This window comes from Mauremys reevesii, linkage group 14, assembly GCF_016161935.1.
Source record: "Mauremys reevesii isolate NIE-2019 linkage group 14, ASM1616193v1, whole genome shotgun sequence".
Taxonomy (NCBI): Eukaryota; Metazoa; Chordata; order Testudines; family Geoemydidae; genus Mauremys; species Mauremys reevesii.
The window spans coordinates 9,261,091-9,278,865 of NC_052636.1; the positions used below are offsets into that span (position 1 = coordinate 9,261,091).

The window sequence follows — 17,775 nt, forward strand, 5'->3', positions numbered from 1 at the left end:
CTGTGGATCACCCCACTCAAGGAGGGTTCGTTCTAGGCAGCAAGCCGGCTAGACAGGGAAACATCAGACGCTGCTCCCAATGCTGCACTCAGTTTTTCAGAAATGAGTTGACTTTACGGCCAGAAGAGACCATTAGAGCATCTAATCTGACCCCCTGCATATCACAGGCCTCCTGTATGACACAAGAGCTACTTTGGGGGCAAACACATTCCAGAAAGGCATCTAGTCTTCATGAAATGACATCAGGAGATGGAGAATCCACCACTTTCCTTGGTAGCTTGTTCCTGTGGTTAATCATCCTGACTGTTGAATATTTGTGCCTTAGTTGTAATATGAATTTGTCTCTTTTCACCTTCCAGCCATTGAGTCTTGTTATGCCTTTCTCTTCTAGATTCAAGAGCCATTTAATACCCAGTATTTTCTCTCCATTAAGGCACTTCAACACTTCAATGAAGTCACTTTTCAATCTTCTTTTGATTAGCTAATCAGGTTGAGCTCTTTCAATAGCTCACTAGAAGGCATTTTTCTCCAGCCCTCAGAATCTTTGGTGGCTCTTTGCTGCCCCAGCTCCAATTTCACAACATCTTTTTTAAATGAGGACATCAAAACTGAAGGCAGTATTCCAGTATCAGTCTCACTGATGCCGTGTCACCTCCTGTGACGTTATTGACATAATATGTAACCGTATCATAGAGAATCATAGAATCATAGAATCTCAGGGTTGGAAGGGACCTCAGGAGGTCAACTACTCCAATCTACTGCTCAAAGCAGGACCAATCCCCAACTAAATCATACCAGCCAGGGCTTTGTCAAGCCTGACCTTAAAAACCTCTAAGGAAGGAGATACCACCACCTCCCTAGGTAACCCATTCCAGTGCTTCACCACTCTCTGAGTGAAAAAGTTTTTCCTGATATCCAACTTAAACCTCCCCCACTGCAACTTGAGACCATTACTCCTTGTTCTGTCATCTTCTACCACTGAGAAAAGTCTAGATCCATCCTCTTTGGAACCCCCAGTCAGGTAGTTGAAAGCAGCTATCAAATCCCCACCTCAGTCTTTTCTTCTGCAGACTAAACAAGCCCAGTTTCCTCAGCCTCGCCTCATAAGTCATGTGCTTCAACCCCCTAATCATTTTTTGTTGCCCTCCGCTGGACTCTCTCCAATTTATCCACATCCTGCTTGTAGTGTGGGGCCGAACACTGGACACTGTACTCCAAATGAGGCCTCACCAGTGCTGAATAGAGCGGAATGATCACATCCCTCGATCTGCTGGAAATGCCCGTACTTATACAACCCAAAATGCTATTAGCCTTCTTGGCAACAAGGGCACACTGTTGACTCATATTCAGCTTTTCGTCCACCGTAACCCCTAGGTCCTTTTCTGCAGAACTGCTGCCCAGCCATTCGGTCCCTAGTCTGTAGCAGTGCATGGGATTCTTCCGTCCTAAGTGCAGGACTCTGCACTTGTCCTTGTTGAACCTCATCATATTTCTTTTGGCCCAATCCTCTAATTTGTCTAGGTCCCTCTTATCCTATCCCTACCCTCCAGTGTATCAACCACTCCTCCCAGTTTAGTGTCATCTGCAAACTTGCTAAGGGTGCAGTCCACACCATCCTCCAGATTGTTAATGAAGATATTGAATAAAACCGGCCCCAGCACCAACCCTTGTGGCACTCCACTTGATACTGGCTGCCAAATAGACATGGAACCATTGATCACTACCCGTTGAGCCCGACCATCTAGCCAGTTTTCTATCCACCTTACTGTCCATTCATCCAGCCCATACTTATTTAACTTGCTGGCAAGAATACTGTGGGAGACTGTATCAAAAGCTTTGCTAAAGTCCAGAAATAGCACATCCACTGCTTTCCCCTCATCCACAGAGCCGGTTATCTCATCATAGAAGGCAATTAGATTAGTCAGGCATGACTTGCCCTTGGTGAATCCATGCTGACTGTTCCTGATCACTTTCCCCTCCTTTAAGTGGTTCAGAATTGATTCCTTGAGGACCTGTTCCATGATTTTTCCAGGGACTGAGGTGAGACTGACTGGCCTGTAGTTCCCTGGATCTTCCTTCTTCCCTTTTTTAAAGATGGGCACTACATTAGCCTTTTTCCAGTCATCCAGGGCCTCCCCCAATCGCCATGAGTTTTCAAAGATAATGGCCAATGGCTCTGCAATCTCATCGGCCAACTCCTTTAGCACCCTCGGATGCAGCGCATCCGGCCCCATGGACTTGTGCTCGTCCAGCTTTTCTAAATAGTCCCGAACTACTTCTTTCCCCACAGAGAGCTGGTCACCTCCTCCCCATACCGTGCTGCAGAGTGCAGCTGTCTGGGAGCTGACCTTGTCTGGGAAGACAGAGGCAAAAAAAGCATTGAGTACACTAGCTTTCTCCACATCCTCTGTCACTAGGTTCCCTCCCTCATTCAGCAAGGGGCCCTCACTTTCCTTGACTTTCTTCTTGTTGCTAACATACCTGAAGAAACCCTTCTTGTTACTCCTAACATCTGCGGCTAGCTGCAACTCCAAGTGTGTACTATTATTATTCTCTTCTGATTTCTGAATCAGTTTTGTCATCCAGGTGTGTTTCCAGCTGTTGAGTTGTGGGGGAGAGAGGCCAATTCACAATGTCTCTACCGCCCCCTTCATAGTTTCTTCCCACTTGCTAGGAAGTACCTTTGCTATGATGTGAGCCAAGCAGTGTCCATTGTCGCTGTGCTATCTCGGAGAAGTCTGCATTGTACACGGTTCCTGGGATAGTCCTTGTCAGTGTGGATCCCTTTAATGGGCCAGCAGCGAGTCTGGCTCCTCCACTGTCACACCTGAAAGGCTGGTGGGGGGCATTTCCCAACCTCATCTCAGTCACACACACACAGAGCAAAACTTCCCAGCCAATGCTACACACACAATCCAACACAATAGTAATGTTCAACAGACCAAGACTTTTGAAATGACACCTCACCAGGCAGACTTTGTACAAACCGTATCATCATTATAAGAGAGTGGTGAATATGGGGCTTCCAGGGTGCTGCTTTGAGCACAGCGAGCCACCCCTGGGCTGACATTGCAATGGAGATGTACCCTTAGAGTCCATCTCTCCTGGGATAAAAGCATGGCTGGCCTGGACCATCTGACGTGGGCTCATGGAGCTAAAGCTGAGAGGCTAAAAACTGTGGTGCAGATATTTGTGTTCACACTGAAGCCTGGGTTCAGAAACCCTCACCCCTCGGGGGGTCTCAGAGACTGGGCTCAAGCCCATCTGTCTGCACTGTAATTTTATAGTCTTGCAGCCCAAGCCCCATAACCCTGAGTCAGCTGACCCGGGCTTTGCGACAGGTGCCCTGGGTGTGTTAATCACAGTGTAGACATAACATTAGGCTACGTCTCCAGTGCAATGAAACACCCACGACTGGCCCGTGTCACATTAATCAGGGTCATGCGGCTTGGGCTGTAAAGTTGCAGTGTCCGTGTCTCGGCTCAGGCTCAGTCCCCTGCTCCAGGAGCCCAGAAGGTTGGGAGGGGGTTTAGCAAGTGGAAATGGTAAAACCGCAGGGGAGTATTACCCTGGACTCATGGCATTTCTCCATCGGTCTGTCTGCTCTGGGGCAGGGACAGAAACACGTCCTGCTGCTTTTGTTATTTCAAAGGGCGGTTTAGGATTTTCATTCTCAGACACGGTGCACAAAACAGGACTCAACCCTCGGCATAAACTAAACGAGCTGCCCACAGATTCTGGCAGCCACAATGAGCATTTGGTGTGAGAGCTCAGACCTGCCCCTGTCCCAGAGGGACAGGGTCGTCTGAGAGGGGACTGGACCACTGACCTATCAGCTCCTAACTCCCAAACTTTCAGTAACTCTATCCTCAGTGCCTGTGAGTGTAATTTAAACCATAAGAAAAACCACACTAGGCTAGACCGAAGGTCCATCTAGCTCTGAATCTTGTCTTCTGACAGAAGCCAATACCAGGTGCCCCAAAAGCAACTCGGTAAGGTACCACTGGAACTTGACCTGTATACAAAACAGTGGTTTTAGCCAGCTAAGTCATGGTGCCTACAGCTGCTGAAGAGATCATGTCTACACACACCTGACTCTCTGCCAACCTCCATCTGGGCCTGACAAGTTTTGCTGGTGTTTGGATTCAGTAAAGCAGAGGAGCAGGGGAAGTTTTACTCCCAAGGTTCTTTGGACAGGTCTACACTACAAAATTAGATCGGTGTAACTACATTACTCAGGGGTGTGAAAAATTTACCTCCCTAAGCAATGGAGTTATATCAACCTAATCCCGGTGCAGATAGCGCTGTGTCAACAGGAGGGCTTTTCCCATCAGCATAGCTTGGGGAGGGGCTTGGTTAGTGAAGATGAAGAGAATAGGTGGCCCATGGCTCTTGCATTTGGGGAGGCTGGGTGTGAGCGCTGGAAGCGCCCTAGAAGTGGGGGGCCCATTGGTGCCCAGACCATGGCACTGCCCCCCCTTCTCCTCTCTCTGAGGCCCCACCTGTGCTCCCCCCTTGCTCCTGTTTGGCCACTTTCCACCCCCCGCTCTTCCTCTTTGGCTGAGGACGGCTGATCCACCTCTCGCTCGCTCCTCTCCTCCCCCAAGGCCTTCCTGCCTCCTGCTCGTGCCTCTCCACCCCCGACCACACGGTCTGCCCGCCAGCCGCCACCGCTCTGACCCATCCCTGCAACCCACCCTGCCCACTACCCACACCTCTCTGCCCCTCCCTTGAGACCCGCCCTGTCCGCATCTTTCTTCAGTCGTCTGTTGCTATTCCATGAAACATCAAGAATGGAATAAAAAGCTGAGTTTACTCCACGGTGAGGAAAGAAAGGAGCCACCAACCCCCTGGCATTGCTGCTTTAGTTAAAGTGTTTTAACTAAACAGCTATTGAATGTCCTCCCTATGCCCCTTGTGTCCCCAGAGCACATCCATGCTAGCAGTTCGTGGATGGCAACAGAGAGCAGTGCACTGTGGGTAACTATCCCACTGTGCAACTGGCTGCAGGATGTTTTGGGAAGGGTTTGCAATGCCTCACGGGCTGGTACAGCATCACATGATGCAGGTTTCTCTATCCCACCGTTCCATGGGCCTCTTACTAGATTACCAGCTGCTTTTCAACTGTGGTGTGGAGACTGTGTGTGTGTGTGGGGAGAGACAATGTGTGTGTTGGGGAAGAGTGAGTGTGTTGAGCTAGGTAGGAGAGGATCATTATTATCCCTACTTGAAAGAGGGAGAAGCTAAGGCTGAGAAAGGAGAATTGACTTGTCTTAGGTCACACGGCCAGTCAGTGGCAGAGTTGGGAATAGGACCCAAGAGCCCTGATTTTCAAACTAACCATCAGATCTTGAATTTCAGACATTGAATGACCTGAATAAAGTGCTCTCAGATGAGCTCCAGAACAACAACAGTGCACAGGAATTATTCAGCAAGTATTTGAGGAGAACTGCAATGTTAGAGAGAATCATGAACTGCTCAGAGACCATTAATGCCGAGAAGCAGCAACATTCATCAAACATAGAACTGGTTCTGACTTATTTCCTTGGTATTAAAAGAGACCAACAAGGACCTGAGTCTCCTCCCTGTCAATAACCCCCTGCTCAGCCAATCAAGGGTAGAGACTGAGGACGGGAGGCTGAGGGTTCTCACCAGAGAGCCCAAAGGATGGCCCAGGTCACTAGTGGGGATCACTGCCCGAGCACTATTTCAGCCCCACATTTTTGGGTGGACCTCCCACAGTGGGAGCTGCAGAGCACTCCCCCGCAACACACACACACACACACACCCCTACCTCCTGGTGTTGGGAGGGGAACAGGAGAAAGGAAAAAAGAAGCAAGAAATGAAGAGAAAGGAGGGAGGGATGGAGGAGAAGGGGAAACAAAAAGGACAAACCCTAATGTCCACAGTGATTCTGAGGGACAAAATCCCAGGTGCGCAATAAAATTCTGCCTCCTTAAGCTCGTGTTTTCCATGCCTAGAATTCAACTCTCACCAGATGGATCAGACTGAACAGGTTTCAAACCTCCAGGAGGCTCTTACCTTCTAAACAGGGACGGCTGTTTTCTAGTAAAATCGCTAAAAGGGAAGGAGAAAACTCGAAAGAGGTTCCTTCTGGCGCTCACGTCCGTGAACCCGAATACTCTCTCAGTCCTCAAAGAGAGACCTGGAGAAGGAGACTTGCTGAAGCAAAGCCACAGGGGTCTCTGAGGTTTCCCTGGCCCCTCGCCCCTGTCCTGCCTGGCTGATGTCAGCATCTCTCTGTGAGGTCACCACCTCCCCACCACCTTGGACCAATAGGCTGAGGTCCTGTCAAAGGCCTTTGTGATGTCACTGCCACACCCCTCCCTTGCTGGGCTAATGTCCTGCCCCTGGCCAGGCACTTTGCAGGTTTGAGCTACTCCCTGAGGATCACCCCACTCGAGGAGCGTTCGTTCTAGGCAGCAAGCTGGCTAGACAGGGAAACATCAGACGCTGCTCCGAATGCTACACTCAGTTTTTCAGAAATGAGTCGACTTTATGGCCAGAAGAGACCATTAGAGCATCTAATCTGACCCCCTGCATATCACAGGCCTCCTGTATGACACAATAGCTACTTTTGGGGCAAACACATTCCAGAAAGGCATCTAGTCTTCATGAAATGACATCAGGAGATGGAGAATCCACCACTTTCCTTGGTAGCTTGTTCCTGTGGTCAATCATCCTCGCTGTTGAATCTTTGTGCCTTAGTTGTAATATGAATTTGTCTCTTTTCACCTTCCAGACATTGGGTCTTGTTATGCTTTTCTCTGCTAGATTAAAGAGCCCTTTAATATCCAATCTTTTCTTTCCATTAAGGCACTTCAACACTTCAATGAAGTCACCTTTCAATCTTCTTTTGATAAGCTGGACAGGTTGAGCTCTTTCAATAGCTCCCTAGAAGGCATTTTTCTCCAGCCCTCAGGACATTTGGTGGCTCTTTGCTGCCCCAGCTCCAGTTTCACAACATCTTTTTCAAATGAGGACACCAAAACTAGAGCCTATTCCAGTATCAGTCTCACTGATGCCATGTCACCTCCTGTGACGTTATTGACATAATCTGTACCTGTATAGATCACCATTGCGACCACTGTTCTATATTTGCAGCCAATATTGTAGAAAGGTTGTCGTGTAAGGGATCTATGGAGAGGTTCTGATTGGCTGATTATAATGATGCCATCTCTAGATGTGTATCATTTTTGAAGTTGACGTTATGAATATTGGCTCTATGCTGCCTGTATTTCAAACTTGTGCTCTGCATCCGGGGAACACCCCAGCCAGACAATTTGGTGTCAGTTCTGCCTAGCCTGCTTGATGGCCCATTACGGACCATCAGCTCTACAATCGACCCACAGAGAAAAGGCAGATACGCCTTGTGACTCAGCAAGCTATGCAAGGACCTGCCTATGGACAGAACTCTAAGGTTTTTCTATGCCATGTGCTTAGGGAGATGTATTTTCCATGCCCTGGCTCCTCACTGACCCAGAGAGAACAAAGGAACAAAAAACCAAAAACCTTCCCCCACAGATTTGAAAGTATTTTCTTCTCTTATTGGTCCTTTTGGTCCTGTGCCAACCAGGTTATCTGAGCTTTTTAACCCTTTACAGGGTATTTTATGCTACCCGTAGCGATACATTTATGACACCCTGTAAATAGCAATCTGCAGAATCTGATTCTGAGAAAGGGCAGGGTGAAGGGAAGTGGCTTCAGCAGATTTACTGAGCATGCTCAATGCACCATAAGTAGCAAATTCCTACACACAGCAGTTTCTCACACTGCACCTGAGGCAGCATGAGGCAGGGGCTCCATCACTGTCCAGACCCCACCCAAGAGCAGATCCCCAGGGGCTGCGAGACCCTCAGCTTCTGGGACCTGTGTGTGGAGTCTCTCTTCTGCCCACTCAGGGCTGCCCCTGGGGTCCCTCTGGCCCTTGCAGCCCCTGCCCAGGGGCAGCAGAGCCTGGGACTGGGTCCAGCTGGAGAAATTCCCCATCTCGGATGGGCACAGAAAGTGCTTCAGTGAAAGTCTGTCCTTGGAGCAGCCCCTCTGGCGCCGCAGCAGCAGCCCGGAGCTCAGCCCCGGCTCCCAGCGCACACTGGAGGCAGCAGCACCAGCAGTGTCTGGTACCTTCCAAAGCCTGGCCACCAGGAGCTGCCCCACGGCTCTTTTCCTTGTTTTTCCTGCTTCCTTCCTACCAGCCCCCCACTGCTCCAGCCCCTTCCTGGCTCCTTCAAGCCCAACCCAGGCTGCAGCTGCCACACTCACCGGGCCAGAGACTGTCTGAGGTGGGAACTAGCCCCATCTCTGCTCCTCCTCCTGCCCCTGTGTGTCCCAGAGCCGCTGCAGGGACTGACCCGCACCCAGGCTCTCGCTCCTATTAGCGCTCACAGGGGCCAATCCAGCTACGGGAGACTGAGCGCCCCTGGGAGCAGGGAAGTGACCAAGTCTCCCTGCCAGAGGGTGGGGGAGGAGGAAGAAAGGGAAAGAGGAGAGATTGAACGGGGATAAGGAGAAATAAGTGAGGAAAGCAGCACCCAGCTCTTTTCTACTGCATCACCCCAGAGCAGATTGCTCCTGAGCTCTGGGTAAATAGCCCCCAGTGTCTCCCAGATCCCCCTGCTCCCAAGGCAATGCACATAGGGATCTCCTTCCTGCCAGGCGTGATTACAAGCAGGTGTAGGTGTCACCCTTATGCCATGATTGGAGAAGGACAGCAAAGCTTGGGAACACGTGTCTGTATTTCCAGTCCAGTGTGACAATCCCGGCTCCAGGAGGGGTTTGTTCTCTGCTCCTGCTGGATGGGCACAGAATGGGGCAGCAACAGGTTTGTGTCAGTTTTCGTTGCTCCACGTTCCTTAACTTAGAACAGTGTGAAATGAAGAAAATGGAGAGTGAATTAAAGGGAAATACACAAAGAAAAGTTCCAGCCCCGGTTGCTTATTGAAAGAAATGACTCAATTTCCCAGTTACTTATTTTATTAACATGAACAAATAAATCCAAGAGTGCACGTCACTAAGGCCTGGTCTACACTAGGACTTTAATTCGAATTTAGCAGCGTTAATTCGAACTAAACGCTCAACCGTCCACACCAGGAAGCCATTTAATTCGAACTAGAGGGCTCTTTAGTTCGAATTTGGTACTCCACCCCGGCAGGTGGAGTAACGCTAAATTCGACATGGCTAGCTCGAATTAGGCTAGGTGTGGATGCTAATCGAACTTAGTAGCTCCGGGAGCTATCCCACAGTGCACCACTCTGTTGACGCTCTGGACAGCAGTCCGAGCTTTGATTCTCTGACCAGCCACACAGGAAATGACCCGGGAAAATTTGAATTCATTTTCCTGTCTGGGCACTTTGAATCTGACGTCCTGGCTGGACATCGGGGTGAGCTCCGCAGCATCTGCAACGCTGCAGAGCTCTCCAGCCGAGGAGTTCATGTAATCTCTGAATAGAAAGAGGGACCCAGCCTAGACTGACTGGGAACTCTTGGATCTGATCGGTGTGTGGGGCGAGGAGTCTGTGCTTTCGGAGCTGCGCTCCAAAACAGGGAATGCGAAGACCTACGAGAAGGTCTCCAAAGCCATGAGAGACAGAGGATACAGGCGGGATGCAACGCAGCGCCGCTTGAAAATCAAGGACCCCAGACAAGGCTACCGGAAAATCAAAGCGGCAAACGGACGCTACGGAGCCTGCCACCACTGCCCCACCAGTGACCATGGACTCTGACGATGGGACAGTGTCGACGGACAGTTCCTCGGTGATGTTCGCGGACGGGGAAGATGAGGAAGGGTTTGTGGAGGACGAGGCAGGTGACAGCGCTTACAACGCTGGTTTCCCGGAGAGCCAGGATCTCTTCGTCCCCGTCACGGAGATCCCCTACCAACCCTCCCCGGCCATGAACCCGGATCCTGAATCAGGGGAAGGAGCAGTCGGTAAGTGCTTTAACCATGTTAACTTTTATTATTAATGTAACAGGAATCTTAAGTGTGTGAAAAGGAGGTCTCTCTATATATGGGGATAGAACAGAAATCCTCCAGGGAGATCTCCACGAAGCTCTCCTGGGGTTACTCGAAAAGCATCAGCAGGAGGTTCCTGGGGAGAGCTGCCTTATTGGGTGCTCCGTGGTAGCACACTTTTCCGCGCGAGGCTTTCATTAATTACTCATGGAGCACTGCCTCCCCGAGCACGGCTGCATCGGGCCCTGGTTCGTGGTAGCTTTCACGCAGCATGCGCTCTCTATCTCCTTCAGTGACCGTCCTCAGGGTGATCTCGCTCGGAGACTCCTGCATCTATTTAGGGTAATTACTGTAATTTTACGCCTGGTCCAAAGTATGTTTAAAAAATCTCCAGACAGACGGCATAGCAGAGACTCAGCACGCAGCTGCGTGACGAGCGTAACGGAAAGCCAAAGAATATCATGGACGCTCATGGAGGGAGGGGGGAATGAGGACGCAAGGTATCCCACAGTTCCTGCTGTCTCCGCTAAGCATTTGCATTCTTGGCTGAGCTCCAAATGCTTCTAGGGTCTAACACAGTGTCCGCGGTGGCTCAGGGCATAGCTCGGCAATTTACGCACACACCCCCCACACACCCAGAAGTGAAAGGGGAAACGGTCCTGTGTTGACTCTGTTAGATGTCACCGTATCCGTAATGAATGCTGCAGATACATGCGATGCTGCAGCACTGAACGACATCCTCACTCCCCCCCCCGCCATGGGTGGCTGACGGTGCAGTACGACTGATATCCATCGTCATCCTCAGCCCATTGGCACATGGGGCAGTGCAAAAGGACTGGTAACCATGCGTACTAGCATCGGTCAGGTCGATCAAGGGCGCCTGGCCCTAATTTTTCATGGTAGATGGTGCAGTATGGCTGGTAACCGTCATCATAGCAACAGGGGGCTGAGCTTCATCAGCCCCCACCCTTCATGTGTAAAGAAAAGATTCAATTGCCCCTGGACTAGCAGCAGGATGATGGTCTCCTTCATCCACAGTAATTAATGTCCTGCCTGGACTATCATTGCAGCTGGAGGCTTCCTTCCACTCATTTCTCACAAACAAGTCCCTGTGTCTTATTTCTGCACTCTTTATGACTTAATCACACAAGTGGTGGGACAATGGTATGGTAGCCCAGGAAGGCTGCGGGAAGGCCGGAATGAGCAGGTGGGGTTGTTTCAGGATCACCCACTGTGAATAGCATTCAGCTCAAAATTTATGTATTATCGGACACAGAGCAGCTGTGCTCTCTGGTTCTATGATACAGAGGTTCTCTAGTACACTTTCCCATATTCTAGGCAGGACTGATTCTATTTTTAGATACGAAAAAGGAGGGATTGACTCAGGGAGTCATTCCCAATTTTGGCTTTTGCGCCCCTGGCTGATTGGCCAGGGGGACTTATGACAGCACCACATGGTGCAGTGCAAAAGGACAGGTAACCATGAGCATCTTATTACCGTCTTCTTACCAATTCATGGTATGGTAGACGGTGCAGTATGCCTGGTAACCATCCCTGCTGTCATGCAAAAGCATGCTGCTGTGTAGCGCTGCTGGCCCGCCTGTGTCAGCGGCATCTAGTACACATACGGTGACATACACAAAAGGCAAAACAGGGTCCATGGTTGCCACGCTATGGCGTGTGCAAGGGCAATTCCGGGAAAAGGGGCTCGACAAGATTGTCTGCCGTTGCTTTCCCGGAGGAAAGATTGAATCGCGACATTTACCCAGCATTCATCGGGAAAATGATTTGTGCCCCACCAGGCACAGGGGTCTCAACACAGAATTCACAGAGACAGCCTAGACTCAGTTATTTGTTCACAAAAATGTATCTTTGCAAGGAATTCACTCACTGTTTCCCATCTCACAGCTTCCACTGTCTCCAGACCTGCCACAGCATCCACCTCGCAGAGGCTGGCAAAGATTAGGTGGAGAAAGAAAAAGACAAGGGACAAGATAGTCGATGAACGTATGGGCTGCTACCTAGCCAAGGCGGACCAGCAGAGCCAGTGGAGGGAGACCGTCTCTCAGTACCAGCGATCACACAGCGAACGGGAGGAGAGGTGGCGTGAGGAACACAAGCAGGCGACTCAAACGCTGCTTGGACTAGTGAGGGAGCAAACGGACACGCTCTGGCGCCTTGTGGATGTTCTGCAGGACCGCAGGAGGACAGAGCCCCCCTGCAGTGTATCTTCAACCGCCCTCCCCCGCCACAAAGTCACATACCCCCCTCACCCAAAATAACCAGGAGGAGGGGCGCCCGGGGCCATCAATACTGTCAGTGCACCCCAGCAGAGTGCTCAAGTACCCAAAAGCTCCCATACCCTACATTTTCAGAAGTCCTTCCCTTCCTGACTCACACAAGTCCCAATCCCAGTCCCATCACCTAACTGTCTACTTAAGTAATAAAAATACTTTGCTGTTAATTAATGTTTCTGATTTTTTTTTCACAGAAGACTGTGTTTCAATGGGGGGCGGGGGAAAGGGGGTTGTTAATTGCATAGGACAGGCACCTTTCACACGGTACAGACACGGGGGAAGGATCAGCAGCGGGTCACACACACGGTGCAGTCTGTAGGCACCATGGTCGGTATGGGAGGTGGTTTCCAGGATCTGAGTGGGCGGTGGGGATGTGACTTTGTAGCGGGGGAGGGCGGTTACAGATCTTAGACAGCGGTCCTTGTCCTGGACCGCAGAGTCACGCAGCAGAGGAATCTGTATCCGTCCTCCTCCGCCACAAGGTCACATATCCCCCCGTACACAGAATTCGAAAAAGAGGGATGGCAGGCTCCATTGAAAGCAGCATTCCGGCACTGCGGACCGCTGTAGGAGCAGGAGCCTGTCATTTCTTGAGTTTACAGGCGGTCTTTACATCAGCGCACACCCTACCCAACACAGTCTGCGTCCCAGTGTCAAGCCTTTAACGAAAAGTCATGAATAAAGAAACCTCTCTTAAGTAACAGTGTGACATGTATTTTATTTTTACACGTGTGTTGGAAATGGGGGAAACGGGGTGAACGGGGTATGTAACCGAAGAGGAGAGTCAACAGTAACTGGGTAAAGAAACAGGGGCACGTTCAGCTTCTCTGTAAAAAAACTGACCAGCCACAGGTCACGCTGCTCGCTGGGATTAGAAGAGTTCCTTGTCGCTGTCCCAGGCGCCTGTATAGGGCTTCATGAGCAAGTGCATTAGCGGGCAGGCTGGGTCACCTAGGATGACTATAGGCGTCTGCACATCCCCAACACTTATTTCGTGGTCCGGGAAGAAACTATCTTCCTGCAGGCGTATGCGCAGCCCACAGTTCCTGAGAACACACGCATGACGAACCTTGCCCGGCCACCCGACATTCATGTTGGTAAAACGTCCCCTATGGTCCCCCAGTGCTTGCAGCACCACTGAAAAGTAGCCCAATTTCTCAGCAGCTGACTGTGGAAGAGGTGGACGATAAAGTGCGAGGAGGAGAAAACGGCGATGATAGCAGCGGGCTCCATGCTTGCAGTGATGTGGTGTCCGCGCTATCACTGACCAGAACAGTGCACGAAGAGATTGCCCGCAGGCGCTTTAAGGGAGGGAGGGAGGGATGGCGTGATTGACGGTTCAATGACGACAGTTACCCAAAACCACCCTCGACACATTTCTCCCCCCAGCAGGCATTGGGGGCTCTACCCAGCATTCCAATGGGCAGCAGGGACTGCGGGAACTGTGGGATAGCTTCCCACAGTGCACCGCTTCCAAAGTCGATGCCGGCCCCGTTAATGTGGACTCAGAAATTCGAATTACTGTATTTAGTGTGGATACACAAATTTGACTTCATAAGGTCGAATCCACAAATTCGACTTAAGTAGATTCGAAATAGTCTTGTAGTGTAGACAAGGCCTAAGGCTAAATGACTATAGACACCACTCAGCTAAGGGTTAAGCAACACAGTGATAAAGTTCAGGTCAAATCAGGAAATCAATGAGTTAACAAGGATATTGCGCTGGAATCAAGTCATCAATTTAGTCCAACCATCAGATTAATACAGCAGAAAAACCAACCCCTATAAATCCTAAAAGAGCAACCCAAGAAGGCAGGTGCACATTTAGTGATGCCGAAACCCCAATCAGAGATTTTGACCCAGGCAGTGCAACCCAGATTTACCCAGCTGAATATTTCAATACCGAAACCAAATCATTGCTGACATTTAGCCCACAACCTCAAAGCTAATTAGTGAAAACTAAGGAGAAAACTATTCTGTAGCTAATACTTCTCCTTGCCCTCTCGCCCCAAAATACATACAGACCTTAAGAGACACATTAGTAAAAGAATTCAAACAGCTCTCGCTGAACAATATGTATCTGACCACTCAATTCCTTGCAATGCTTGCACAGGTGAGGAGCATGCGTTCTGTCATTCCATAGGGCAGGGTTTTAAGGCTATCAAATAGAAAGACTGGGAGTTCTCTAACTTCATAAAAAGAAACAGACAAAAAAATAGAAAGGGGAACAAAATGTTTCTAAGATAATAAGGGGTTGGATCTCTGCACCTCTCGGGCTTTGGATTCGCCCAGAGTAGGAACTGTAGCTGCAGTTTAGGAACCAGGTACTGGCACAGATTTCCTCTCTCTCAAGTGCAGGGCGTGACCTATGTCTCATCGGGTGATGGGACCATGAGTGAGAATGAGGAGGGGAAACCCCAGCAGGAAGATGCTGAGGAAGTAGAACCACCTGTGCTCTATTTTCACACTTTCTAACCTTTCAGAGAAGCAGGAGGCAGAGAGGTGATACAAATGCATTAGACTCAAGAGAAAAACTAACGACAGGTCTACACTAGGAGGGGGGATTGATCTAAGATACACAAACTTCAGCTACGGGAATAGCAGAGCTGAAGTCGACGTATTAGGTCGACTTACCTCGGCATCTTCACAGCGCTGAGTCGACTGCTGCTGCTCCCGTCTACTCCGCTTGTGCCTCTCGCGGTGCTGGAGTACCAGAGTCGACAGGAGAGCGCTCAGGGATTGATTTATCATGTCTAGACTAGATGCGATAAATCAACACCCCAATAGATCGATTGCTACCCGCTGATCCGGTGGGTAGCATAGACCTGCCCTAAGAGACCAAACCACAGACTCTGGACTCAGCATTCAAGTATCCTGCAGTCTGAACTTCGCATCTGATACATTCCCTCATTGGCTACCATTGTTTGGCCAGCAAGGAAGTGCTCCTTGTCCAACAAGGCAGCCAGATTGGGACCCATAGGCATGGAATGGCTCTGAAGGAATCAGCTGTTTCTCTCTGTGCTTCATCTAACTTTGGAGTCAGATGGTAAAAGACAGTTGTGCCCAGTTTAATCATGGCGTCCTTTAGGATAGTGATCAATGCCACTTAACTAGGGAGCAGGATTCTAAAAACACCACAGCTTCCATATCTGGGGTGAAAATCAATCACCACTACCTGCAATTTCTACCTGAGCTCGTCAAATCTTTGACCTTACTTGGAGTAATTTTACACTTCTCTGGCGTAGAATTCTTCACCAACCACACAACAGATCAGTAGCGACAGTGAGGTACAACTCCCCCTACTGTGCCCTTTTATTTCTTTAATCTGGTGGCACAGATTTAAATTAGGAACTAAATTCAGGTGCGGCTTAGAATCCCTGTAAGATACCAAATGTCAGGTCTCTATTAAAAATAGGTATCTTTCTGCAGCTCTATCACATTCAACATGGGTTTCAATTTCTACACATTTGCAGCATCTCCCAGGGGTGAGCTGAACAGAAATGTCACCTCCATTTTTCCCCATCTCTACCTAGAAAGGGATTGCATTTCCCAAATAGGCAACATGCACCTGATTAGGAAGGAGATATCTTCAGGAGCGATAGGGCCTGGGCCACAACGGCTTTGGGAGCCCAATGCATGGGTATTTTGCTTAGTTCCAAGTCATTTACTAGGGTATCATCTTCCCAGCCCTTTAGAAAAAAGATTGACCTAACCAACTGCACAACAGGGGGACTGGGATGGTGACTGGGAATAAGCGAATCCCTCTGACTTACCCTATCTCCTATTGTTACAGAGGGTGAAATGACATTTCCCCCTATCCCTGCCCTGTTCCTGCTCTTTGTTATAGTTCAATATAGTTTAAGTGAGGAAAATGGTAGTAAAAATATCTGCTCCCCAGCACAACCTGAACCAACATCAGAGCAACGGGGAAATGAAACAATTTGTTCCCAAAGGGGGAACTCGATGACTAACAATTGCTGTGAAAAGGGGGAACAGTATAACCGTGATGCTCAGGGTTTGTTTAGACTAGGAAAAGTGATGCAGTTTAGGTCAGGACAAGGGGAAACCTAATGGCAGCCACTGCACCTGGACTGCATCTGCTCTACAACTATAATTGTCTTTTTACACCAAGATCACTAACTTGAGCAGCCAACACCATGTACAGCCCTAGTGGATGTCAGGCACAGGTAGTTTTTGCCTCAGTGTAGCTTGTTGGGAATCAAACCTCTCTCCCACCTGGAGCTGATGGAGCTTGGCTGTTTTCAGTGGTAGCAGATGACAGAACAAGGAGCAATGGTCTCAAGTTGCAGTGGGAGCCATCTAGGTTGGATATTAGGAAACTAATTTTGCTAAGGTGGTGGTGAAGCACTGGAATGGGTTACCTAGGGAGGTGGTGGAATCTCCATCCTGAGAGATTTTTAAGGCCTGGCTTGACAAAGCCTGGCTGGGTTGATTTAGTTGGGGTTGGTCCTGCTTTCAGCAGGGGAATGGACTGTGGTCCCTTCCAACCCTGATATTCTATGGTTCTATGACATACACTCCTACGGCTCAACAGAAAAGATCACAGGACTGACCCCAAAGAAGGGTGAGTTGGAAAAGGCAGAAGCAGGCAACTCATCTGGGAGAGCTGAGCTACTACGGTGAAGATGGTGCAAACATCACTATGGGGGAATTAGCAAATGTGATTTAAAAAAAAATATATATATATATATATATATATATATATATATCTTTGCTCAGCCCTAGTCAAGGCATTTATTACAGTTCTCTCTTACGTGGATTTTCTGATGCCTGATAAGGTGTGAGCTCCAACTGAAGCTTTTCCCGCACTCAGAGCACGTGTAGGGTTTCTCTCCTGTGTGGATTCTCCTGTGTGTGATAAGGTGTGAGCTCCAATTGAAGCGTTTCCCGCACTCGGAGCATGTATAGGGCATCTCCCCTGTGTGGATTCTCTGATGTGATATGAGGGCTGAACTATCAGTGAAGCATTTCCCGCACTCAGAGCACGTGTAGGGCATCTCTCCTGTGTGGATTCTAAGATGTGTGATAAGGTGTGAGCGCCGACTAAAGCTTTTCCCGCACTCAGAGCACGTGTAGGGTCTCTCTCCTGTGTGAATTCGCTGATGTGAGATGAGGGTTGAACTATCAAGGAAGTGTTTCCCACACTCAGAACATCCATAAGGTTTCTCACCTGTGTGGATTCTCCGATGTGTGATAAGGGCAGAGCTTTGATTGAAACATTTCCCGCACTCGGAGCACATGTAGGGTCTCTCTCCTCTGTGCATTCTCTGATGAGTGACAAAGTCTGAGCTCCCATTGAAGCTTTTCCCACACTCATGGCATGTGTAGCATGTCTGTTCCAAGTTGATTCTCTCGTGTGGAATAAGGTCTGAGTGGGTACTTAAGTTTTCTTCTGACCTCTGCTGAGTCTCACAGGCTGTTTCTTTTTCTGGGAGTGCACAACTCCCGGAAACATTCCCTTTGGATCTTCCTGACAACGTTCCAT

At 49.4% G+C, this 17,775-nt stretch overlaps 1 pseudogene; it reads right to left on the reverse strand.

Annotated features, from left to right (window-relative positions):
• LOC120381796 overlaps positions 1–17,347 on the reverse strand; it is a 305,764-nt pseudogene extending 288,417 nt beyond the window's left edge.
• Between the last annotated feature and the right edge of the window lie 428 nt (positions 17,348–17,775).